Source organism: Geotrypetes seraphini, chromosome 4 (assembly GCF_902459505.1).
Source record: "Geotrypetes seraphini chromosome 4, aGeoSer1.1, whole genome shotgun sequence".
In the NCBI taxonomy this organism is placed as follows: domain Eukaryota; kingdom Metazoa; phylum Chordata; class Amphibia; order Gymnophiona; family Dermophiidae; genus Geotrypetes; species Geotrypetes seraphini.
Genome location: NC_047087.1, coordinates 139,826,944 through 139,854,890, shown reverse-complemented (window position 1 = coordinate 139,854,890; position 27,947 = coordinate 139,826,944). Strand labels below are relative to the sequence as shown.

The 27,947-nt window shown below is 44.6% G+C and overlaps 1 protein-coding gene across 1 annotated transcript in view; it reads left to right on the top strand.

The window, feature by feature from the left end:
- The window catches only part of PLEKHG4 (pleckstrin homology and RhoGEF domain containing G4), a 517,593-nt gene extending 497,980 nt beyond the window's left edge, over nucleotides 1-19,613 (top strand). The window contains 2 exon segments of the mRNA XM_033942931.1: nucleotides 3,849-3,901; nucleotides 19,597-19,613. The gene's annotated coding sequence lies outside the window, so the exon portion shown is untranslated.
- Nucleotides 19,614-27,947: the final 8,334 nt, after the last annotated feature.

The window sequence follows — 27,947 nt, the reverse complement described above, 5'->3', positions numbered from 1 at the left end:
GCCAAGATTCGGGGTGCAGTATGATGAGTCGTGGCAGAGAGAAGGGCGGCAAGAGGAGAGTCGGGGCTAAAAAAGGCAGGAGAAGGGCTGGAAAAGGGCAGGAGAAGCGAAGTCGGGCTGAAAAAGGGTAGGAAAAGTTGGCAGAGAGCAGGAAAGGTCGTGAACGACTGGTCCCCACCAGTCGCTTCTTTTTGGATCGGCCAGCCAGTCATTGTTCCTGGAAAAGTTTAGTGAATCGCGTCCATTCCTACTTTGCATGTGCAGATCGGTTTGCTTAGTGAATCTAGCCCTAAGACCAAGAGACCAGGCCCCTTACCTGGAATTTGTAAAATGCTCTAATCAGGCAGGAGCAATGGCAGGGCAGTATAGAGTCGGTGGCTCCAATCAGCAGGCAGGAGTATCACACAACGGGACAGCACAGCATTAACAGGTTCAGGCATAGCAGCACAGCGTTCTAAAATCAGGGTTCTGCAATCAGCAGGCAGGCAGGACAGCATGGTGTCAGCGGGTTCCCCCTGCAAATTCCAAGCAGTAGGCAGGAGCAGAAGCACTCTGGCAAGCTTGTAAAAAAAAATAAAAAAAAGGGACCGTGGTAGACGCTGAAGCAATTTAAATGCTTCAGCATCCTGCACCTTTCTAGAAGGCAAATTGTGATTGGATGTTGAGTGTCCATTCCCAGTGTGCCATGAACTCCACATATGAGCTTTCTTCTGGGAGGGAAGAGCCAGGGATGGTTCCAATGTGCTCTAAGCAGCTATCAGAGGCCTAATAGCCATGTTACTTATAGTGTTAGGGGAGGGGGGAAAAAACTTGGCCATGCCTCCTTTTGGGACTGACTAGATCACTGTTCTGCTCAATATGAAACAACCTTGGTGCCTCCTTCATTGAATGGCGGTGGACTACTGAGACTCACTCTTCAGGTGGGCAAGCCTAAATTATGGGCTGGTGATGTCATGGGCCTGGGCATTTGGTATCCTTTAGTGCTAGCGCCCTAGACCACAGCCTCACCTGGTCCATAGGCTAAGCTGGCCCTACCTCCAATCCATTTTGGGGAATCCCCCAAAACTGGCTTCTGGCTATGCCCTTGGTCTGGATGCATAACCCTGAGACCCAGGCTTCTTAATTGGCCTCTTTGAACATTTACAAGAGCTGAGTGGTAAGATTTTAAAGGTATAACATAACTAATGAATACATTTGCTAAATATTTAAGTCCCACTAATGTAAACATTTTGAAACTGCAAACAGAATTTCAAAGGAAATCCTTTAAACCACAGGTGACCAAAAGAGAAGCTGTAGAACTATTTTGGAGGAAATGTAAATGAGGAATAATTTTCTGCAGTTGTGGTATACAGAATTACAATAAACTATTCAAGGCATAATCAATGAATGAATAATAACTGCCATAATCTTCATTGCATCAATGAGTGCAGCTTTTGAATGTGCCTCAACCCACATTTACCCTCAATTAAATTTAGAACTCCATTGTCTATACAGCATCTAGAGAAACTCCCAAACTTTTTACTACATCACAGGATAACACCCCACAATTTTGGAATCACTGACAATGGTCTCCTTAACCCAGTGTTTCTCAACTTCTTCAAGCCAAGTACCCCCTAAGTCTAACAAATGTCAACTGAGTACTCCCCAAGCTCCACCCCTGGCCCACTCGCATAATAATAGTACTAATTGTAATGCAAATTCCTTCCATTCATTTTTTCCATATACATACAATATAATCTTATTAATACATAATGGTAACCACAAGATTAAAAACGCACACTGTACGCAGAGAAAATGCTAATTATCATTTATTCGTTTTTTTTCCCAAAAAGGTCAAGGCAGATGACTTTAAAATATGCAATGTCACCTCAGTAACAACTATAGAAAAATAGATAAATATAATGAAAAATATAGACAGCAGATATAAATTATCAAATCTGACACATTTCGAACACTAAACTGAAAATAAAATCATTTTTCCTACCTTTGTTGTCTGGTGATTTCATGAGTCTATGGTTGCACTTCCTTCTGACTGTGCATCCAATATTTTTTTTCTTTCTGCCTCCTACATACTTCCTCTCCTCCAGACTACATTCCCTTCCCCAACCAACATCTCTCTCTGTCCCTCCATGGGTCCAACTTTTCTTCCTCTCTCCTCCACCCCTATAAGCAACATGTCCCCTCTCTCTCTCACTGTCCATCTGTCTTTCTCTCATTTCCTCCCTTGCTGCAAAGGGAGTGGGGGAAAAGAGAGAGATCCAGGGTGCATCTCTCCCACCCCCTCTACTGCCACATCCAGCATTTCTCCCTCTCTCATCCTCCCAGATCATGTGCAACATTTTTCACCACTACCCACCAGCCCCTTGCCCATTTTTCCTTCTATCACCCCTCTCCACATCTCTCCCTCCATCACTATGTCCAACATTCTTTCCCCTTGCATCCCCTTCAAATCTGTCCCTCTGTTCCCTCTCCACCACCATATCCAACATTTCTCCTCTTCCCCATGCATCTTTACCTCAATCCTCTCTCTGTGCCCATCAATTTTCCTCTTTCTTCTTTTCCACCATCTCTTTCCGTCTCAGTCACACACTCATGCCCAACAATTCTCCCAAGTTAGTGCTTCCTTCTGTGTGCCAAGTTTGTGCACCCCCCCCCCCGCCTTCCAGCCTTTGCCCAAATCCCCCCCTCCTTTCTCCCTTTGTCCCATGATCATGTGCCCTCTCTCCCTTACTTGCTATAATGCGCTCACTCCCTTCAGGGCCATTCAGTTGAGCTGCTCCTTCCTGCCTTCAAGCAGCACAGGGACGTGGCACTGCAGGTCTCCCGCCCCCTTCCTTCTTAAGGGGTTTACTACACCCCCCCTCCCTCAGCTCTGACATCGGAGAGAAGTCTTTAGGGTCAGCCACACACAGCATGCAAAAGCCGCTGCCCGCAATGCATTCCTGTGTGGCTGAAGGCCAGAAGGAGCAGCCTTGAATGAGGTAACTTGGATCTCCCGCTGACCCAGAAGGCTTCCCTCTGACGTCAGCTCTAACATTGGAGGAAAGCCTTTCTGCTTCGGTGGAGGGGGGAATGCAGGAAGGAGGGCATGGGATCCCTGCCAGTGGCAGTGCTTCAGTGGAAGGGGGCAGGCAGGAAGTAGGGCGTGGGATCCCCGGTGGTGGCGATTAAGAAGGAAGGGGGGGGGGGCGGGAGCCCCGCACAGTGCCATATACCCCCAACAAGCAGCTCACATACCTCTAAGGGTACATGTACTGCGTGTTGAGAAACTCTGCCTTAACTTATTCAACCATACTAACTCTGTCTTATCTAGTTCTATAGGAATTGTTATTTGTTTGCTATCCAGTAACTGGAGAAGAAGGCGTGAATGGAGCAAAGTGACAGGTTAACAAGAAGATGAGATTTATCAGAAATTACTAAGATTTAAGGACATTACCAGTCGATGTCCAAAACAATTTAAGCAGGCAAAAGAGGCTCCTTCCCACTCAATTGATGCTCTGCAGGCTTGCCACAGCCATTCAGCAGTCTAGTATTCAGTAGCACTTAACCAGGCAGTGCTATTGAATATCAGCTCTGACTGGCCATTTTTGAAGTAGACTGGAGAATGGCATTCCGAGGGCAGAGTCATGGAGGAGCTTGTAGCTATGCAAGTGCCAGCAATATTCAATCCCAGTGCTGGCATAGCTAAGCAACCAGAGATAACCCAGTCATTTATGTCTCCCTGCCAGTTTCCTTATTTATTTTTAATTTGATGTTTATTTGCTCATGGCTTAATTGTTTGTCATGCTTTATCTCAGTCATTATTTGGCAACTCCCAGCATTGCACTAACCATTGCCTTTCTCCTCAGCAGAATGCAGGCCAGATCTCCATAATCTGAGGCTCAGGTCACTCTTCTTTTCAGTAAGTGGACCCTTGCTTTGCTTCCTTTGGGATTTTGCAGACCCCTTTTATTCAAGGGGAGGCTGGGAACATTTTTAATATTTCACACAAATGTGCTGTTCAGGAGAATCATAGTGGGACCAGTGATTGTGTTTGGAATCATGGCAACACAACACATAGCAAAGCAGTGCCAGAATCTGGCCATAGAAAGAACTTGAATCAGAATAATTTGCATTTCAATGTTGCATTACTACCACTACAGATGAATTCAGTGATCTGTTTTATTTATTTATTAATAAGCCTTATTATTTTCATATTCATGAAATTCCTAGGTGAGACAACATAAAATAAAGTAGAATATACAAATCTTCAAATTACAAACAAGAAAAACCAGTAACCAGAGGGGAAGAAAGGCATAATGATATGCTTATTCTGTAATTCTTTTGAAAACATGTATAACTTAGGAACTAAAACCTTCCATGCAGCTTTGATCTAACTCTTGAATGCTACTGCTGTAACTAATCTTTTCTGTAACACTACTTAGACATATGCAGCTCTATACAGATATACATAAGAGAGGACTCATGTTCTGTGGAATTTACAGTCAAATCATGATCAGAGCCAGTCCAACCATTAGGCAAGACTCTGCAGTAACCTGGGACAGCAAACAGGAGCTGCAGCCACATAAACATAGAACACATACTTTAACCTGCATTTTTATAGGATTTTTGTGTGATGATCATGAATGCTGAGTTTCATTATCTTGAGGTAGCTGCAAGCTAGGGGCCTGAAAGCTAACAGAGGGGGTGGGGGTATAAAGTTAAAAATTTGCTTATTCTTCCCAATATTCTTCAATCAGCTCTGATCAACACATATGGATCAAGAAAAATCAGTGGCTTTAAGAAATTTATTATTATTTGTTACAATGAACAAGGCTTTGATGAAAGACAGCCAGAATCTAAGAATTGAAAGCTATCTCAAAAAGATGAGGTGTTTAGGTGAAACTTGAACATGGCCTAAGAGAGCTCTTGCAGTAGGAAGCTATGCCAAGCATATGATGTAACAGAAAAAACATAAGAATTACCAAATGGGTCCGAACAAAGGCCCATCAAGTCCAGTATCCTGTTTCCAACAGTGATCAATCCAGCTTACAAGTACGAGGCTCATACCTGGCAGAATCAAAAACAATTAGTAAGATTCCATGCTACTTACCTCCAGAGATAAACAGTGGCTTTCCTCAGGTTTCCATTAATAAAAGTCTGATGACTTTTTCTTTAGGAAATTTTCCAAACATTATATATATATATATTTTTTTTTTTTAATTCAGTAATATATATATATATTTTTTTTTTTTAAATTCAGTAAACTAATTGCTTTTACCACATTCTCCAGTAGAGTTCCAAAGCTTAACTGTATGGTGAGCCTTAGGTATCTGGGCTAATCAGAATCTTAAGCCCCTACCCTGGGAAGGGGAAGGCTCGCATTTTGAAGAGGTTGGCCTTCCAGCAAGTAATGGGCATCCCTCTTGCCAGCTTTCTTCACCAAGAGGGCTTTGGGGGGTTGGGGGTATGTGCTTGAGATGGGGGGTTCTACCTGACTCCCTCCAGCCCACCAGGGCCTTCTCTTGGGAGACTTGGTAGGGAGGTGGAAGGGGGCAGAAAGGGGGGGGCTGGGAGTTGGAGGGGTATGGGGAGGGTCCAGGTTTTGGTCAGTCAAGGGCATCTGAGCCAATCAGGGCCTTAGGGTCTTCACCGTGCATCACATGATGCACTGAAGAGGGGAAGAACCGCCATTTTGGATCGGCAGGCCTCTGAGCTGGAGAGAACAAGCCTCCCTCCTCTTTTCAGATAAAGGTACTTGGAGGGTCGGGTGGGAGGTTCAGGGGAAGTTTGGAGGAGCAGCAAGTGGCAGAAGGGAGTGGGCATCCCTCCTTCCTTTTTTAGGGGGAAGGAGGGAGGGTAGGAGTTGGTTCAGTGAGGTGGAACTGCGGGGGCTCTGTTGACAGGAGGGAGTGGGCATCCCTCCTGCCAATTTTTTTCTCATGCGGGGGGGGGGGGGGGTCGGCATGGCCGGAGGGAGTGGGCATCCCATCGGCCGATTTTTTTTCTCATGCGGGGGGGGGGTGGGGTTCGGCTTGGCCGGAGGGAGTGGGCATCCCTCCTGCCGATTTTCCCCATTCTCTCTATTTCCTATGCTCCAGCCAGTTTTTAATCCATGTGAGTATTTCACCCTTGTTTCCATGGCTTGCAATTTTCCGAAATAGTCGTTCATGTGGAACCTTGTCGAACGCCTTCTGAAAATCCAAATATACAATGTCGACTGGGTTACCCTTGTCTATCTGCCTGTTTACTCCTTCGAAGAAGTGCAACAAGTTCATCAAACAAGATCTGCCTTTGCTGAAACCGTGCTGGCTGGTCCTCATCAGCCTGTGTCCGTCAAGGTGATCAATGATGCGGTCCTTTATTAGTGTCTCTACCATCTTTCCCAGTACCAAGGTCAGACTCTCCGGTCTGTAGTTTCCCGGGTCCCCCCTCAAACCTTTTTTGAAGATCGGCATAACATTCTCCACCTTCCAGTCGTCTGAAATCTTTTCCGATTTGATCGACAGGTTGGCTACCAGGTGAAGCAGTTCAACTATAGTCCCTTTCAGTTCCTTGATGACCCACGGATGGATGCCATTCCATCCCGGGGATTTATCGCTTTTAAGCCTATCTGCCTGCATACCTCTTCTAGATTGACCGTCAACCCTGTCAGTGTCCCGTCTTCGTTTCCAGCATAAAGCCTGATGGGTTCCAGTATTTTGTGTATATCCTCTTCGGTAAATATAGATGCAAAAAATGTGTTCAATTTGTTGGCGATGGCTTTGTCCTCCTTTAGCTCTCCCTTTATTCCATGGTCATCCAGCGGCTCCACCGCTTCCTTCCTTCCTTTAATATATCGGAAGAACAGCTTGAAGTTTTTTGCCTCCTTAGCTATTTTTTCCTTGTAGTCTCTTTTGGCCCCTATTACCGCCTTATGGCACCTGCTTTGATGTTGTTTGTGCTTATTCCAGTTTTCATCTGTTTTTGACCTTTTCCATTCCTTAAACAAAGTCTTCTTGTCTCTGATCACTTCCTTCACCACTACAGTGAGCCACGCCGGTTCCTTGTTCTTTTTCCTCTTGGATCTCTTGTTGATACGCAGTATATATAGATTTTGTGCCTCAGTGACTGTGTCATTAAAAAGGGACCATGCTTGCTCTAGCGTTTTTACAGTACTTCTTTGAGGGAATAAACAGCCAGATGGATAAGGGGGAATCCATAGACATCATCTACCTTGACTTCCAAAAAGCCTTCAACAAGGTACCTCACGAACGGCTACTTAAAAAGCTGTGGAACCACGGGGTGCAAGGGGATATCTACCGATGGATCAAACACTGGTTGGCAGGCAGGAAACAGAGGCTTGGAGTAAAGGGCCAATACTCAGACTGGCAATGGGTCATGAGCGGAGTTCCACAGGGGTCGGTGCTGGGACCTCTCCTGTTCAATATATTTATTAACGACCTGGAGACGGGGACGAAATGTGAGGTTATCAAATTTGCTGATGACACCAAACTTTGCAGCAGGGTTAGAAGCACGGAAGACTGTGAAGACCTGCAAAGGGACCTAACGAGACTGGAAGAATGGGCAAAAAAGTGGCAAATGAGTTTTAACGTAGAGAAATGCAAGGTCATGCATGTAGGGAAAAAGAACCCAATGTTCAGCTACAAAATGGGGGGAATATTGCTAGGGGTGAGCAACCTTGAAAGAGACCTGGGGGTGATGGTGGACACAACATTGAAACCATCGGCGCAGTGTGCGACAGCCTCAAAGAAAGCAAACAGAATGCTGGGCATCATCAAAAAGGGTATCACAACCAGGACGAAGGAAGTCATCATGCCGCTGTATCGCGCAATGGTGCGCCCGCACCTGGAGTACTGTGTCCAGTACTGGTCGCCGTACCTCAAGAAGGACATGGCGGTACTCGAGGGAGTCCAGAGAAGAGCGACTAAACTGATAAGAGGTATGGAAAATTTTGCATACGCTGACAGGTTAAAAATGCTGGGGCTGTTCTCCCTGGAAAAGAGGAGACTTAGAGGGAATATGATAGAAACCTTCAAAATCCTAAAGGGCATAGAGAAAGTGAATAAGGACAGATTCTTCAAACTGTGGGGACCCACAACCACTAGGGGTCACTCGGAGAAATTGAAAGGGGACAGGTTTAGAACAAATGCTAGGAAGTTCTTTTTTACCCAAAGGGTGGTGGACACATGGAACACGCTTCCGGAGGAGGTGATAGGCCAGAGCACTTTACAGGGGTTCAAGGAAGGTTTGGATAGGTTCCTAGAGGATAGGGGGATTGAGGGGTACAGATAGAACTAGAGGTAGGTTATAAAAGTGGACAAAAACCACTTCACAGGTCACGGACCTGGTGGGTCACCGCGGGAGCGGACCGCTGGACGAGATGGACCTCTGGTCTGACTCAGTGGAGGCAACTTCTTATGTTCTTATCCTCTTCTTAATTTTCTTCCCCACCATGATTCTCATCCCTTCGTAATTCCCTTTTTGGAAGTTCAGTGCCGTGGCTGTCGTTCTGGATTCATGTTTTGCCCCTGGGTCCTGGTTGAAGCGGATCATATTGTGATCACTGCTTCCCAGCGTCCCTTCTACTTCTACACCTTGCACCGGTCCTCATAGTCCATTTAGAATTAAGTCCAGAATTGCATTTCCTCTCATATTTTCCTTAACAAGTTGTTCTAGGAAGCAATCGCCTACAGAATCCAGGAACTTGGTCTTCCTACTGCAGCCAGAGGTGCCTAGGTCCAGTCTATCCCCGGATAATTGAAGTCACCCATGATAACTGCATTGCCTCCCTTGCAGTTGCATTTAATCTCATCCGTCATTTCTCCATCATTTCTTCAAACTGCCCTGGGGGTCGGTGGTAAATGCCAATCCTTATTTCCGTTCTATTTGTTCCCGGAATTTTGACCCATAGAGACTCTACCTTATTTTTCGTTTCTGGCATGTTCTCTCCGGTAGACTCAATTACCTCTTTGATGTATAGGGCAATAACTCCACAATTTTGGCCTACTCTATCTCTGCGATATAGCTTGTATCCTAGTAGCACAGTGTCCCAAACATTTTCCTCGTTATGTATCATGTTTCCGTGATGCATATGATGTCAAGGTTATCTTTTTGTGCCATAGCTTCCAATTCCCCCATCTTATTCCTTAGGCTCCTTACGTTCGTGTACATACACTTGAGTTTGCGGCCTGTTATTTTCTTGCATTTCCTTCCCTCTTGTGTCCCTTTCGATATGTCAGGATTTCTGTCTTGCCTATGATCCGGTGAGTCTTCCCCGCTATCTTCCTGCACAGTATCTCTGGGTATACCGATTCCCAAACCATCGACTCTTGGTCGACTGTCGGCTTTCCCCTTCTTCCTAGTTAAAAAACTTCTCAATTTCTCTCTTGATGTTGCTTGCAAGTAGCCTCTTTCCATCTCCGCTGAGGTGGAGTCCATCCTTTCTGAATAGCTTGCTCTTCCCCCAGAACATCGTCCAGTTGCGCATGAAGTGGAATCCTTCCTCACACTAGCGTCTCATCCATGCATTGACTGCTTGCAGCTCCGTCTGCCTTTTCTCGTCAGCCCTGGGTACCGGCAGGATCTCTGAGAACGCCATCCTCGGCATTCTGGTCTTCAGCTTCCCTCCTAGCATCCGGAACTGGTCCTTCAGTCCTTCCCTGCTGTAGTTCTTGTTGCTCACGTTGTTTGTCTCCAAGTGGATCACCACCGCTGTATCTTCCTCTTCCACACTGTCGATGATCTTGTCGATGCGGCTCACTATATCTTGTACTTTGGCTATATCACTGTACCATGGCTCCCAGTAGGCAGGTCACCAGCCAATCCTGTATTCCTCCCGCTATGTGGTTGTCGACTTGTCTGATGATGGAGTCCCCCACGACGACTGCTGTCCTCTCTATCTTCTCTTGCCTCTCTAACCGCAGGTCCGTGTCCCTGATGTATGACCATCTCTCCAGCCGTAGGTCCGTGTCCTCTGTGCACTTCCATCTTCCTTCATCCTGGCATTGGCTTGCACCGGACTTGTCTTCCTTGTGGTTGTTCTCCAGGTGGTCCTCACTCACTGTAGGTGTATCTTGGTCCTCGCTCACTGTAGGTGTATCTTGGCAGCTCCACTGTTTTTGGTGGTTTTCCATTGCCTCCCTGTATGCCTGTTCAATGAACTTCTCTAACTCCCTGATTTCTTCCTCAAAGGTTTCCACTCTGTCATGACGTTTTCTGCCTCTCTGTCCTCCTCTTTCACTGTTTGAAGTGCTTCTAGTTCCAGTATTTTGCCCTCCAGGAGTCTGACTTGCTTCTTCAGGCCCTCTAGTTTCTCGCATCAAGTGCATACATAAGATCGCCTCCCAGAGGGCAAACTGTGCAGAAAACTGGGTAGCTCAACATCCTGCTTCTGTCTGCTGCATACATTGCTGTCTGCTTGCCATTCTGTCATCTGAAGTGGCTTCTCTTTGTGTAGGAATCTGTGTAGGCATATTCCCATCTTTCCGGAACACAGGAATTATCTGAGATTCCACGTTCTGCGGCACTGCCCTTTGGGTTGGCGATGACCCTTTACCAAGGTGATGGTTGTGACTTATCTGCATACCTTAGGAGTTCTTGTCAACCCATATCTAGACAATTGGCTGATCAGGATCCCGTCAGAATCTGAATTACATCGGGTGGTTCACCAAGTCAGCTGCTTCAGCACCTGGGCTGGGTGATCAACTTCAGCAAGAGTCACCTCGAAGCAACTCAAGACTTGTAATACCTGTGAGTTCACTTCCATACCAGTCAGAACAAGGTGTTCCTGCCTGCGTCGTGCCAGGAGAAGCTTTGCCAGTTGGTTAGGGACTTTCTGGAAACTCTGGTCCCAACAGCTTGGCAGTATCTCCAGTTCTGGGACCATGGTAGCAATGATCGATTTGGTCCCTTGTGCCAGGGTACAGGATTCTCTGATTTTTCACTGGAGTCCACAAAGGGATCCTTTGCATGCCCAACTATCCTGAACAGCGTGGCTTGGAGCAGTTTAGCCTGGTTGCTGAGTCCTCTCTCTGTTTGTGGGTCTCCCCCTCTGGATTCTCGAGTGGGTGATCTTGCCAACGGATGCCAATCTCAGGGGCTGGGATGCTGTTTGCATGGATACTCCAGTTCAGGACTGGTGAGTCAGATCGGAAATGGTCAATCACTCGCCTAGAGATTCAGGCAATCCAGCTGGCTCTCCACTTCGAGGCTCATCTCCGGCATCAATCCATCTGTGTCTTCTGACAATGCCTACATTAGTTACCAGGGGGGCACCAAAAGTGCTTCCTTGAGTGTAGAGGCCCAGCTTCTCTTTCAGTGGGCAGAAAGACACCTTGTAGCGCTTTCAGCTGCGCATGTAGCTGGAGTAGCAACATCCAGACAGATTACCTCAGTCATCAGATTCTGGACATTGGATATTGTATTTTGTCTCAAAGGTTGATTGACTGCATTGTGGAACACTGGGGTCGCCCCTCATTCAACCTCATGGCATTGGCAGCCAACAGGAAAGTGGAATATTTTATCATCTGCCGTCGCGAGGCCAGCAGCGAGGAGAGTAGATGCTCTGGTTCAGCCCTGGCCACTGCAGGATCTTCTGTATGTCTTCCCTCTGTGGCCCTTGATCAGCCATCTGTTGAAAAGAATAATGACCCTCAGGGGTTGGGTGATTATCGTTGTGCCCGACTGGCAGAGGCACCCATGGTACACCAATTTGGTTCGGCTGCACCAAGAACTCAGTCTCCCTTGTCTTCTCACAAAGGGCCCAATTGCACTTGAAGATCCAGACCGCTTTGGTCTTATGGCCTAGCTATTGAGTGCGCGGCCTTAGTTCGCAGGGACTATTCCTCGGCCGTGATTGCCACCCTTCTCCATAACAAGAAGAAGTCCATGGTGGCAGCCTACGAAAAAAGTTGGAGTTGTTATCAGGCATGGTGCGCCCAGAAACTCAAGGATCCATCTGTCCCGTTGGTTCCCTGGACACTGGAGTTTCTCCAGGACAGCCTGGCAAAGGGCCTGGCTGTGGCTTCTCTCAGGGTGCATCTTACTGGTCTTTCCCATCTAGGCCCTAAACCTTTGAGAGGCCCCTTAGCCTCTCATCCAGATGTCATCTGAGGGACACACTGAGGCTTCGCCCTCCCCTGTGGCTTCCCTGTCCATTTTGGAATCTCAAACCTGGTCCTTCGCTCTTTGGCTCGACCGCCTTATGAGTCTGGAACATGCATCCTTAATGGATCTTATAGTCCAATCAGTCTTTCTGGTAACCATTACTTCTGCCCACAGGGTTTCTGAGCTTCAGGCTCTATCCTGCTGGGATCCCTTGTTGAGTATCACGGATTCCGGCGTGCTTCTGCACACTGTTCCTTCCTTTCTTTCCAAAGTGCTCTGTGCCTTCTGCGTTAACCAGGAGGAGATCCAGCTTCCTTCCTTTACTTCCTCTGGTTTGAGGAAGCAGGACTGGGTGTTGAGGTCCTTGGATGTGCACAGGATCCTGTTGTAGTACCTGGAGGTTACAGACGAGTTTTATGTCAGTGATCATCTCTTTATGCTGGTTGGTCCTGCCCGTAAGGGCAGGCCGGCTTCCAAAGCCACCATTTCCAGATGGATCCATATGGCTATTTCCTCTGCTTACATAGAGGTCGGTAGGAAGCCCCCACTTTCAGTGGGGACTCATTCTACCAGAGGCATTTCTTCCTCTTGGTCAGAGTCGTCGGCGATCTCTTTTGAGATTTGCATACTTTCTCCAAGTTTTACAGGATTGCTGTGACAACCAAACAGGATGCTGCTTTTGGTGCCTTCAGTTTGGCAGAAGGCTTATCAGTCTCACCCTGACTCTCTGAGAATGCTCTATATGTCCCACTTGTCTAGGAATAGAGTGGGATTGTACAAGAAGGAAAGATTAGGTTCTTACCTTTGCTAATCTTCTTTCTTGTAAATCCACACTCTTTCCTGGAACCCGCCCTGGAAACTGCTGATTCACCAATTGCCTGCCTTAGCAGGTACTAGTACACTGATTTATTGACCTACCTTTCTAAGCAAACCATTCTAGCGCTTTATTTTGGGAGTCTCTAGTTCTAGCGCCCCCTTCCATTAGTGCAGGCTGTGACTTCTTTAAGCACAGTTTCTTTCAGGTTTTATGCTGTGTAATGACCTGTTTCAATTGTTTGTGATTGTTATAATATTGCATGATATGAGCATATTGAACTTATTTTTCGGGGAGTATCTCCAAGCCCTCTTTTGCCTTTGTCCTCTACAAGTGTTTCTGGCTGCTTTGTTACAAACTGAATTCCTGGAGGGCAGTCCTGAAGTAAGAGGGGAGAGGCTGAAAACATTGTTTGTTTGAGGCTCCCTACAAGCTGCCTGATGACCATATGAAAATAACCTACTTCGGGCTAGATTCACGAAACCTTCCAATCCTGTACTGACGATTGCAAAACCAGTTTTACTGGTTTTGTGATCGTTCCCCAACCCAATTCACTAAACTGCTGCCTGATCAATCTCTGATCCGATCCAACTCATGCAAATTAGTAAAACCCCATGCAAAATAGTCAAGAGATTGATTCCCTAACAATTGCTTGGCTATTTTGAATCGGGTTTTACTATCCTAAAACCCAACTGCTGCAGACCTGTCGGTAACTGTGTTACCGACAAGTCTGCCGGTTTTTTGACAGGTCTGCCTCTTTTTATTCATTTTTTTTTCCATGGCACAGATGTTTTGTGTTATACACGCAAACTATCTGCCCTATAAAACAAAAATGAATAAAAGACAGGCAGATCTGTCAAAAAACTGCCACCCCCAACAAACACGCCCCCCCACAACCCACAAATGGCAGGAGGGATGCTCACTCCATCCTGCCACCAGCCACTCCGCCCCCCCCTGAACTTACCTGAAGCTGCCCCCCCTCCCTACCCATGCGAATAGGCTGGAGGGATGCCAACTCCCTCCTGCTGTCAGAACCTCCACCATCGACCCATGCCTGCCCACCTCCTCCCCGTACCTTTAAAATTTGGGAGGCGGAGGGGTATTGAGTCCCTCCTGCTCCGTAGGCCTCCAGCGATGGGAGCAGGAGGAACTGCAAAGTCCTCCTGCTCCTCCCTGGCCTCAATGTGAATGCAGGCCATAGGCCCTGCCACAGGGCAAGATTGGCTCAGGTGCCTTGGGCTTCTCCCTTGGGAAAGGCCTGAGGCGCCTGAGCCAATCAGGGACTTCATTAGGGCTGAGTATAAGAAAGTCCCCGATTGGTCATATTCACGCGGGCGGGGAGAGCAGCCTCCAGTGTAGCAGCTGCTGGTAGGAGGGAGTGGGCATCCCTCCTGCCATTTTGAGGGGGGTTGAGGGGAGGGGGCACAGTCAGGGGGCGGGTTTTTCTTTTTTTTTTTATTGACAAGATATTTTGTGTGTGTAATACATGTAAAATATCTCTGCCATTTAAAATAAAAAAATGAAAAAAACAAACCCCCAGCAGAAGGCCTTTCAACAGTGACAGGATGTTGCTTCTCCTGTCTCTACTGCCAAGGCTGCCCCGACTCAATCGTTCACTGAGCAATTGAGTCAGGGAGTTTGCATGCAAATGATTTGCACCTCCATGCAAATCATTTGCATGCAAAAAATATAGTGAATCAATCGCTGTTTCAAAATTGGCCAGGAATCGGCCAACAGTGATTGAATCGCTATCTTTAGTGAATCTGGCCCTTTGTCCAGGAACAGTGTGGATTTACAAGAAAGAACATTAGCAAAGGTAAGAACCTAATCTTTCGATATGAATCATAATTAACATGTATCTATGAGTGTATTGAAGTTATATAAAGATGACCACAGAAGATTTAGAAGTGAGTAGTTTCACAAATCAACTCCCAGGTGTAGTCTCCCATCATGTTCTCATATTGTGCTTGGTAGCAGCTTTCAAAGTCCAGTATATCCTGGTGAAAACACTTACCTTGCTCCTCTGAGTATGTTCACAAGATGAGGATCAAGGACATGAACTTTGAGAGACATCCTACAGCCCATTTTACTATAATTCTTCACCAGATTCTCAGCCAACTCCACATAATTTTTGGCCTTGTGCTTGTCCAGGAAACCCTGAACCACTGTGACAAAGCTGTTCCTAGCTGCTTTCTCCTTTCTAGTTAGCTTCTTGGGAAATTCCTTGCACTCCAGGATCTTTTATATCTGTGATCTGATGAAGACATCAGCTTTGACCTTTGCCTCAGACAGATTAGGGAAGATGTCTTGAGTGGGGGGGCCGGCTTGAAGATAACAGCAAGTAGGAATACACTGATTTAAGGCATGGAACAACAGCAGAGCAACTGCCTCATAGTATCAATACATAATAAGATAAGTAGCACTTCTAAAGGAAAAAGTAAAATAATTTAAGAAGTGAGATTGAGGCAGATGGTGTTATGATGATCCCGTGATAATCCCTGAGAGTGAATTTTATATTTCACTTTATTTGGAGGTTTGGGGGTCTGAGGACATCACTTACATTTAAATAAATAATTTATAAAATATATGAGACAATTCATTAGTATTTGAAATGTGATTCTGTGATATTGGAACATGTTTGTACTTGAAGGCTGCCAACTTTATTACTACAATTTTATTATTTCTATAGCAACTCCTTATCTAGAGCTTTGACAAATTGTTTCATTAGGCCCAGTTTACTGTGCAGTGATGGCATTAGCACCTTCCAGGGATCCACCCGTGGTCCCATTTGATGTTGTTTCTTCCCACAGAAACCTCAGTCCACTGTGGCCAGTTCTGCCTTTGGTAGTGCGCCTGTGTGTCCTTGCTGTCCCAAAGGCAGAGATAGCAGGGAAACTTGGTAAAACCACCTTGAAGACCCATTAAGAATGCCACCATTTTGAAGTCTCTGATGATACCCCTGCCATGCTCATCATACTTCAAGGTCTTGATGCTGATGTAATCCTCTTTGAGGTGCACTAAGTGAACCAGTGGAAGAGACGGATACTTATTTCCGTTATGGAGCAGCATGGTTTTGATGCTCCTGGATGAGCTGTCAATGAGATGACACTTATTCAGGTTATAGGCAATTCTAATCACCTCAAACAGACGGGTCACATTGTAGCAGAAGCAGAACCTATCATGATGGGTGAAGAAGGTGGAAAAAGCTTGGTGAGGGCAAGGATGGCTCAATGTTAGAGAAGCTACCTCAAGAGTCTGAGGGTGCAAGATCAAATCACAGTACTGGCAAGTGTTTACCAAAAGAGTAACTGTGAACTATTCTATATATGCTTAAACAAGAAAGTGTGGTTTAATGCCTAGGTTGGGGATCAGAGAAAAAGAGCAGGAATGGCTCAGTGTTGGAGCAGCTACCTCAAGAGTCTGAGGGTACAAGATCAAATCACAATAATGGCAAGTGTTTAACAAAAAGGATAACTATGAACTCTTCAGACTGGTAAGCCTCACTTCAGTGCTGTGCAAAATGGTAGAAACAATTATAAAAAAATAAAATTGTGAAGCACGTAGACAAACATGATTTAATGAGATAGAGTCTGCATGGGTTTAGCCGAGGGAGATCTTGCCACACAAATTTGCTTGATTTCATTGAAGGTGAGAATAAACATGTGGATAAAGGTGAGCCGGTTGATGTAGTGTATCTAGATTTTCAGAAAGTTTTTGATAAAGATTTTCATGAGAGGCTCCTGAGAAAATTAAAGAGTCATGGGATAGGTGGCAATGTTCAGTTTTGGATTAGGAACTGGTTATCGGACAGAAAACAGAGGGTAGAGTTAAATGGTCATTTTTCTCAATGAAGGAGATTAAACAGTGGAATGCCGCAGGGGTCTGTATTGGGGCCGATGCTGTTTAACTTATTTATAAATGATCTGGAAATTGGAATGACGAGTGAGGTGATTAAATTTGCAGATGACACTAAACTGTTCAAAGTTGTTAAAATGCATGCAGATTGTGAAAAATTTCAGGCAGACCTTAGGAAATTGAAAGACTGGACAGAGTGGCAGAAAAAATTTAGGGCTCCTTTTACAAAGGTGTGTTAGGGCCTTAATGCGCAGAATAACATGCACTAAATTGCTGCGTGCGCTAGACCTTAACACCAGCATTTTGCTGGTGTTATTCTAGAAGCATACCATGCGGTTTAGCGCGCGGTAATTTTGTGTGTGCGCTAAAAACACTAGCGCACCTTAGTAAAAGGAGCCTTTAATGTGGACAAATGCAAAGTGATGCACATTGGGAAGAACAACTCAAATCACAGTTACCGGATGCTAGGGTCCACCTTGGGGTCTAGCACCCAAGAAAATGATCTGGGTATCATCGTAGACAATATGATGAAACCTTCCGCCCAAATGTGCAGAGGCAACCAAAAAAGCAAACAGGATGCTAGGAATTATTAAAAAAGGGATGGTGAACAAGACTAAGAATGTTGTAATGCACCTGTATTGCTCCATGGTGCGACCTCATCTGGAGTATTGTGCTCAATTCTGGTCTCCTTATCTAAAAAAAGATATAGTGGTGCTAGAAAAGGTTCAAAGAAGAGTGACCAAGATAGTAAAGAGGATAGAACTTCTCTCGTATGAGGAAAGACTAAAAAGGTTAGGGCTCTTCAGCTTGGAAAAGAGACGGCTGAGGGGGGATATGATTGAATTCTACAAAATCATGAGTAGAGTAGAACGGGGTACAAGTGGATCGATTTTTCACTCCATCGAAAATTATAAAGACTAGGGGACACTCAATGAAGTTACAGGGAAATACTTTTAAAACCAATAGGAGGAAATTTATTTCACTCAGAGAATAGTTAAGCTCTGGAATGCATTGCCAGAAGTTGTGGTAAGAGCGGATAGCATAGTTGGTTTTAAGAAAGATTTGGACAATTTCCTGGAGGAAAAGTCCATATTCTATTATTTATTTATTTATTTAAAAGCTTTCTCAACTGCCTATTCCTAGGCGGCTGTACAAATAGTAACATACATAAAATAAAAACAAACAAGATTTGTACAAACATCAAAGATTACAGATCATTCAATGAGAACAATTAATTCATAGCTCTTCATAATATATTAATCTCAAAACTGGAATAAAACAGAATAATCATTCATTGAAATGCTTCTATAAAAAGTGTAGTCTTGAACATTTTCTTAAACTTCTGAATAACAGAGAGAGCTCTTTGTGGTCCAGTTAATTTGTTCCACAGAGTTGCTCCTATGATGGAAATAGCAAAAGATCTCGTATTCTTATAGTGCACTTTTGAGAACTCCAACAACGACAATCATATCACACCCTCAGACCGCAAAGTTCTAAATGGTCGATAGAGTGCCATAGCCTACGATAAATACCAGGGAATCCCATGGTCAATGACTTTGAACTCCAGTACTAATGTCTTGAAAATAATACATAAGCTTACATGGGGGAAGCCACTGCTTGCCCTGGGTCGGTAGCATGGAATATTGCTACTCCTTCTGTTTTGGCCAGATATTAGTGACCTGGATTGGCCACTGTGAAAATGGGCTACTGGGCTTGATGGACCATTGGTCTGAATCAGTAAGGCTATTCTTATGTTCTTATGATGCTTCCTCTCTAATCTGTGACTTGCACACTTTCATCCAAAAAGTTCCACTGCTTGAGCCTAGATGTCAAAAGCTTGGTATTGGACTTGGTGAGACCAAGATCTCTGATCAAGTTATTGAGGTCTTTTTTGGTTTGGATAGTATGAGTTTCTCTCATCTGCTGCACCACTGTTATTGAGGCCCTAACTTGCTCTGTCTCTAGCGCTATTCAAATCCAAGCTAAAAGTCCCCTTTTTAATGTGTTTTCAACTCTTAACACCCACTCACCATCAGTTACCTTTACTCATCGTATCATTCCTTCTACTAGAAACACCCCAACCCTGAGATGTCCTTTCTGTCTGTCCAAATTAGATTGTAAGCGCTTCTAAGCAGGGATCGTCTATTGAATGTTAAATGTACAGCATTGCGTATTGCTTTCAGTGCTATAGAAATGATAAATAGCAGTAGTAACTGGATCTACAATGTCTCCTTCACTCTCTGACTTGCTGCTCTTTTCTGAAAACAGCTGCTCTCTCTCTCTGGGGGAGTTGGTAAAAGGGCCCCTAAGTTTACTCAGCTTGAAATTAATCTGGAATGTTCTGGAAAAAAGGTAAATTTCAAAATATCGATCTCATTGTCACAAAAGCAAAGGGGAATGATAGCCATTTTTTATACTTTTTTGGCATAGGCAATTAAGAAAGAATACTTGCTCTGGCTTTTACAAAGCTGCTATAGAAGTATCTACTGCAGGCCAGTGATGTAAATGCTCCAATGCTAATAGAATTCCTGTGAGCTTCAGAGCTTTTACCTCATCAGCCCACAGTAGAAACCTATATTGTGGCTTTGTAAAAGGAGCCCTTATTACCTAGGAACCAAAAATAAATAAATAAAATGTTGTTATGTAGTGGTATTGAACAAATACTTTGAATATTGGCCTTTTAAATTATAAACATCATAAATGCAAATACAGAATATGCTACTTAAACTTTTTTACATACTGTACACTGAAAAATGTAGGCTTGAAGAGCAGCATTACTGTCTCTGCATAATGGCTTGTGTTATTGTATTATAAATAACTTCTTTTTTATATTATTTCAGGTTTAAACAATGTTTTCATGAAAAAATACTATGGATCAACAGATCTCAGGACAGAAAAAAGTCAGGAATGATCTTTGAAGAGGATCATTAAATTACTAGTGAGGAAGTGTCTTCCATTACTAGTATATAGTTCCCAGTGATGAGCATTAATTAATTAAGGAAACCCTATTACTAAAGTGGACACAGATCCTTCATTGGTATTAAATGAGGAGGCCAAATGTTTTTGGTAGAAGATAAGTAGACTGAATAGCTTTATGTGTTAACAACATACTGTAGTGATTTCAAAAGTGAAATATTATACAAATGCTGTATATAATGTTATAATTTACGTTGTTCATTCTCTTAAGTTGCATATTTTATATTGGGCTCTTTTTATCAAGCAGTGGTAGAGAGTTTTACCGCAGGCTGGTGAGGTAAATGCTCCCCGCTCATAGTATCGGAGCATTTACTTCGCAGGCTTGCAGTATAAGTCTACTGCCGCTTGAAAAAAGCCGGTGAAAGTTTGTTAAAAGCATGTAAAATACAGTAGAATAACTTTCTGTGTAATTTTTATATTGAACTGAAATATAATGTGGTATATATGTTTTCTCTTATGTTGTGCCATAGTTGTACTTTCAAATAGAAATAATTTATTAACTCATCACTTGTGTTTGAATGAAACCAATGTCCTACTTCTAGAGAGATACTCCTTAGGATATGTTTATAAAATGTTTCTTCGTGTAGGATTTTACAGTACAATCATGCACACAACATGTAAAAGTGGAAGAATGTCAAGCTAGCAATGACCAAAGAGCCTTTATTTCATAAAAATTAAAAGTAAGTACGATAAAACACATCAGCCTAATGAAAAGTGAGTTTATACAATGCTTATACAAGTCCAGTCAATGTTCAAATCAAAGCCAAGCCCAACATATTTTGCCATTCCTGCCTGCTTCAAGGCATGTTAACTAGCTCATCATCTAAACATGTGGCAAAACACTGCCCTAAGAACAAATACAGAACTCTCAACTGAACCATGGGAAAAAAAAGCAGTAAGGGGAAAGTTATCAACATGGGCTATCATTAAGACAGGTTATTTTTCCAAAAGTCATACTATTTTAGCACAGGTGCTCATTGCATAAAATAGAAGCCTGTACTAAAATAGTACAACTTTTGATAAAATAAACCATCTTAATGGTAGCCTGTGTTCATAACATCTCCCCTAAATGATCTAAAACTGCAAATTGTGCTGAAACCACCCCCCCCCCAAAAAAAAAAACATTCTTTACCATAAATTAAAAATCTGAATAAAAATCATACACTGGTAATACAAAATTATTTAAAGGATTTTATCATAATGGTCAAAAAGGGCCTTCATACAAAGAACACTCCTGACAGGTTGCCAACTAGATGTAGCTTAAAAATTATAAATTGAAAAAACAAAAACACAATACCAAGAAATTGGAAATAAAGAAGTAAAGGAAGAAAAATATAGAAGAAAATAGAGCTATACCGAATACTATTTGGTTAAATACGAATAATGAAGACTATTATTCAGCTGAATAATATATCGAATGTGAATAATGGGCATTGAGCTTTTTCAAAACAAATAATAAAAGAAGCAATGTGAAATCAGAGTTGAAGTGTTTATTTCAGTAGGATTTAGCACAGTCGAGCCCCAAATTATTTCTATTTGAATTTAAATCACTGTTCAGCCAAATACAAAGAATGTATTCTATACACTATCCCCCTCTTCTATTAAACTGCGCTAGCAGTTTGTAGTGCAGAGAGCCGTGCTGAATGGCCCACGCTGCTCCCGACGCTTAGAGGAACTCTATGAGCATCAGGAGCAGCGCAGGCCATTCAGTGCAGCTCACCGTGCTAAAATCTGCTATCGCAGTTTGGTAGAAGAGGGGGTATGTGAAGCCAAGTTGAACCAAATACGAATATTCAGTAAAGCCCTAGAAGAAAATGAAAGGAAAATTTAAAATTGCCATTTTCTTAAAACCCATAGTGGGGGTTAAATGCTACCAGTCTCTAAATAGGGAAAAGTGAAAGGTATAAAGACACAAATACAGAAAATCAAACCCTGTTGAAAGACCTTTTATCAAGCTGCGCTAGAGGTTTTTAGCGTGGGACAGCGAGATAAGTGCTCTGACACTCAGGAATTCTATGAGCATTCGAACATTGACCATGCCAGCTTGCACTAAAAACCTTTAGCACAGCTTGATTAAAGGGGCCTAAAGTTAGGTCAGCAAAACAACTGTCCATATTTTATGCAGGGAGATAACTAGGAACCAGTCTGAATATTAATAGCCATATCCAGATATTCAGTAATAGGAGCAGTGCTTGCCTCAGCATTAAATATCTGGTGTAAGCTCAGTCCATGGTTAGAAGCAGTTAGCAAACTGTTTACTGCTGCAGGCTGAATATTCCTCCCTTTACCACACCAAATTTCTAACTGTAGACTCCTGGGCAATTATCATCTCCTTACTAGAGAATAAATTGAAAAGGGTGGAGAATCAACTCCAGGTAAATAATTTTAAGATTTCTTAATTTTTCTTATTGTACTTTAACTTATGCTGAGGAGATGCAAAAGAAATATTTTAAAGATATTTCAGGTCCCCAATTGTAGAGGCACTATGGTAATTACATTTCTGTTACATCCCTACCGGAATCAATGCTAAAGGTGTTTCATCTGAATCCATGAACCGGGTCTTGCAGAAATCCACACACTTTGGGGCAGATTCTGTATAGGACACCAGTCTCGGCCACTTAAAAAGCGGCTGATAATCACGCACCGGCATCCTAAACAGAATTGCATCCAATTTTCTAACCAATTCCCATGTCACCAGCGCCATTTAGAGAGTAACACCTGCCTGATCACAAAGATAGATGGCTCAGCTGCCTGTTTTTGCTGAGGGATCCCTTGCCATCAGCTGATTATAGCAAGGGAATTCCCGATCATTTGCACTGGCATCGGGGAGTCCTGCCGACACCCCCAATACCCACATCTATGATTGGCAGGAGGGATGCCTACTCCCTCCTGCCTAACACCCCCGACACTCACCCCCCACTCCTGTTGGCAGGAGGGATGCCCACTCCCTCCTGTCACCGACACTCCCCAAATCCCCAACACCGCACCTTACACCCCCCCATACACTCTCCAACATCCCTCTCAAACCCCCTCCCCCATACATTCAAGAGAAGGCTGGCAAGATGAATGCCCACCCCTCTTGCTGGCAGGCCCACCTCTTCCAAAATGGTAGTCCTTCCCCTTCCCGGTGCAACAGGGAGGGGCCTAAGGACCTTATTGGCCCAGATACCTAAGGCAGGAGGGACCTTAGGTATCTGGGAGGGGCCTTAGGTATCTGAGCCAATCGGGTCATTAGGCCCCTCCCTGGCAGGAGGGAGTGGGCATCCTTACTGGCCATCTTCTAAAGGTATGAGAGGGTTTGGGGGTGTCGTGGTAAGATGTTGGAGGGGGGTGTCGGGTGGGATAGTGAGGTGTCAGGGTATTTTGGTGTCGGTTGGGATGTTGGGGGTTTTGGGAGGTGATTTTGGATATCGGAAGTTCAGAGAATTGGGGCCCAGTGGAAGGAGGGAGTGGGCATCCCTTCTCCTGATTGGATATGGAGGGGTATTGAGGAAGTTAGACAGGAGGGAGTGAGCATCCTTCCTGCCAATCGCAGAAGTGGGTGTTGGGGAGGGTCCTTTGCCGCAGCTAGCTCAGCTGATCGTGGCAGGGGTATCCTGATCATGGTTTCGGGGAATCCTGCTGGCTGAGATGATCAGGGATTCCCTTGCCACAATCAGCTGAGCTGGCAGCAGTGTCTACTTTTGGAATTGAAATGTAAGCTAGCATTTTGCAGGCCTACATTTCAGGCATCTGTCGTGACTCTAGGGATATGTATAAGGACACTTAAACTCACCCAGGGCCACTTCTGGGCAAAACCACTCCCACACCCAGCCTTGGGTAAACTTGTGTCCCTACGCATCATTGTAGACCCGCAACAGATGCCTACAATGTAGGCAACCTTCCTTACCTGAGTTTTTTCTAAAAACGTGCATTCCGATTGGCTGCCAGAAGGCGGTAGGATACCTACCACCACCTACAATTGGGATGCCTGTTTGTAGAATCAGTCTCTTTTTCTCTCCACTGCTCCCCATGCAGTTTTAATTTCTGTAAGTGAACCATGCAGAAGTCTTTATGTTCTGCTCTGTTTCTTTTCTTATTTTTTTCCGCTAAAGTTCATCTCTTTTCGGTGGCTTTTGTGCCTTGAGACCCCTTTGGAGGGGTTCTCTGCCTGGGAAAGGATGCAGTTTCCGCGAAGCTGGACTGCTGCTCTACAGGATAAGCTTCAGGTGGACTTATGGAGCCATCCTGTTGTGTACCGTTTTTAGAGCTCAGAGTCTGTTCCCCTGGGAGCGTGCTTACCTTCTGACCCTGTCAGAGGTTTAAGCTCAGGCTCTTTGCGCCACAAGTATGAGCCCTTGGGGTATCAGGGCACAGGCTGCATTTTCCTGCCCCAGTCACGTGAGAAGGTTCCGAGGGGGCAGAGGTCTCAGTCGGGGTCCATCCAGCTGGCCGCCCGAAGATTCTGAAGATTGGACTGTTGGAAGAAAATTTGAGGCAGAAATTCCTTTCCCTTCACTTCAGCTGTTTAGACAGAGCTGACAGGCAGGCACTTTGGAGACTGTAAGTACAGCCCCATTACTTCTTATGGGAAAATTAGAGTGGGGAGGTTCTGGAAATGGGGTTTTCAGCATTTTCTGGGGGTAGGGGTTAGATCTCCCACCCCCAAAACCCTAAATTGCCAATTTTTGAAGTTTAATTTAGTCTCCATAAGGTATTTTTGGTGCGACCTGGTTACAGTTATTACAGTTATCTTGGATTTTTAGCGATCTTATTTTAAACTTCTTTTTTCTGCCTCACAACCCCTTAATTTCAATTAAAATCATCAAGGATGGTCTCCTTCACCTCCATAGACTTGAATTCCTGTGTGGATTATGCCACTTTGCCGGCGGAGGAGCATCTTTGTACCATGTGCCGTGACATGCAAGGGGAGGGAGTGGGAGCTTCGGATCTTGCCTCCTCCAGATCCTCTAGGGCTGGACTTTATTGCATATCACTAGTGCACTATTGATTTCACTGGCACTGTCACAGCTAGTCTTTTTAGTGGTTTAAGATTAGAATTTATTTGTCTGCTTTTATTTTTTGTTTTTAGTTTACCTGTTCAATTTGCATTTTCAGATCCTAGCCTTGCTTTGATCTTCCACCGCGAAGCGGCAGCGTTCTGGACCACACCTCCTCTCCAAGCCCAGTACATGCCCTACTTAAACCAGCTTCTTGCGGCACATGATCACTGGGCTTTATTGCACATCACTAGTGCACTATTGATTTCACTGGCACTGTGCTCCAATAGAATATTTGCAATTCAAAGCCAACGTTAAACCTGAACTTGATATACTTCTTTTTTTTATGCCACCTCCCATAACTCGAGATTTGGTTACTCATTTACAATCATTTATGCAGTTTAGTACAATATCACAAAATTAATTAATACTTGGAGCCTTTAATATTCACTTTGATAATCTGGAGAATCCCCCTCACCCGAAGCAGACCCGAAGCACCCCCTTAAAAGTGGAGGAGCCAACGCCGCACAGCTCAGACAATCCAGCTTGCCTGAGTTCGGGGCATATAGGAGAAGTCGGGCAGAGGAGGGAAAGAGGAGAAATCCAATGAAGGAGACACAAGGGAGCAAAGAGGAGAGAGAGGGTGAGGAGCTGTGGCGAGAGGTAGCTCCACCCACCCCCTGACATCACCCGAAGCTCCCTCTTAAAAGGGGAGGAGCCAACAGCACACGGCCGTTCGGCGCGTGGCGGACTTAGCGAGAGCGCCTTTGCGAAGGGCCTCAAGAAGGGCAGAGTCGCCACACCCAAGGACACCAAGCAAGGGCAACAAGGTAAAGAAGCCAGCAAATAACACAGCTAAATAGCCAGACAAGTACATAAAAGCAAGAACAAAGCAGACTCAGAGGGCACATACATAAGTAACAACAGCAAGACACACTCAAACTGCCATCCTAAGTTTAGGAACACCAACCGACACAGAACACCACAACACTAGTCAACACTAGACAAACGCAGCACATTAGGAGTGGATACAGGGAAAAACATATAACTAGGGAATAGGGAAATAGCAAGCAGCAGGCACAGAAGAGAACACACACTCACACAAGCAAAAAGGAACCAGTGAAATAAAAGAGAGCACTCCAAAAAGGCGGACAGCAATGGAAGCAGAGGGAAACCAGAAGATGAGCTTTCCAGTGTTCTGCACAGTCTGTCATATGTATGACTACCTCCCCTCAGAGAGGCAGTCATATGTATGCGGTCGGTGTCAGGATCTGAAAAGCTTGAAGAGGGAAGTCAGGCAACTGAAGGACAGGATACATGAACTGGAAGGACTTTACATCACAAAAGACCCACTCAAGACAGCGCAGGACTTCATGAGAGGGAAACACATTGAGGAAGAACAGGATAAATGAACTGAAAGGACTTTACATCACAGAAGACCCACTCAAGACAGCAGAGGACTTCATGAGAGAGAGACACATTAAGGAAGAAGTCAGAGAACTCGAGGAATTCATTGAGGAGGCCTACAGAAGGAATGTGGAAGAACACAAACATCAGAGGAAAGATGAAGACACACCAACATGGAAGGGAGAAAAAGTGGAAGATGACGCCAAGAAAGAAACCCACAGAGGAGTCCTGCAGGAAGGGGAGGAATGGTCTAGTCAATGGCAAGAAAAAGAAGCAGCAAAGCACACCGAGGACATAGAAAATGAAGTAGCAGCGAAGCACTCCGAGGACATAGACCTGCGACCAGAGCGAAAACTGAAGAAGGGAAAGTCTGCGATCCTAGTGGTAGACTCAATCCTTAGGCAAGTAGATAGCCACATAGCAGGTGGGAGAGAGGATCATCGTGGACAAAATTGGGAAGATCCTAGAAGGAGCAGAGATGGAAGAGACTACAGTAATGATCCACATCGGGACAAGTGATGTCAGCAGGAGGTACTACAGTAGAAGTGCACTGATAGAACAATTCAAGATTCTGGGAAGGAAGTTGAAGATGAAGACTCAGAAGATAGCGTTTTCAGAGATCCTACCAGTACTGAGGGCAGATGTAAAGAGGCAGATGGAACTACAATCAATAAATACGTGGATGAGGAGATGGTGTGAGGAAGAGGGGTTCCACTTCGTGAGGAACTAGACAACGTTTTGGGGCAAGAGCAAGCTCTTCAGGAGAGATGGACTGCACCTGAGCGCGGCGGGAACTAGACTTCTAGCAAACAACATCAGGAGAGGAATAGAACAGGCTTTAAACTAAGAATAGAGGAAAGATGACAGTCGACCAAGTGTCAATGATTCAGAAGAAGGTATCCCATGAAGATTCTAAGTGGGGAAAATTCTGGGAAGAAACATCGGCCAAAACACAGGAGTTGACTGATCCAGAAGAGGAGGATTGTAGAACTGGAGAAGAAAATAAAGGTCAAAGCACAGGGAAAGGAAACAAAGAAAAAAAATACCAGTACCTAAATTGCATATATACTAATGCAAGGAGCCTAAGGAACAAAATGGGGGAATTAGAAGTCATGGCCAAAACTGAGAACCTAGACATCATTGGGGTCTCCGAAACATGGTGGAATGAAGAAAACAAATGGGACATAGCACTGCTAGGGTACAAACTCTATCGCGAGGACAGGTCAGGTCAGAAAGGAGGAGGAATAGCCCTATACATAAAAGAAAGCATACACTCGACCAGAGTGGACACAGCAGCGACAACCAACAAATTGGAATTGCTATGGGTTAAGGAAAGGGCCCGAGATAAAGATGGGCCTGTACTATCGTCCACCTGGGCAAACCGAAGCTACCGATGAAGAACTGGAAGCCGAGATGAAACGACAATGTAAAAGCGGAAACACGATTATTATGGGAGACTTCAACTATCCTGGGATAAACTGGAGTCTTGGAAACTCAAAATGCGCTAGGGAGTCTGGATTCCTGGAGGCTATACAGGACTGCTTCATGGATTAGCTTGTAAGAGAGTGAATGCCACTCTGGATCTAATCCTTAATGGGCTAAGAGGACCTGCAAAGGAAGTTGAAGTAGTGGGACCGTTGGGAAACAGCGATCACAATATGATCAAGTTCAAAGTTAAAGTATGAATTAGAGAATGACACGGGGAAAAAATCTGTCCCCGTCACCGGCCCACCATCCTCTGCACCGCCCCGTCACCGCCGTTCCCTTCACCGCCCCGTCACCGTCACCGCCATCCCTTTCACCGTCCCGTCACCGCCACTGCCATCCCA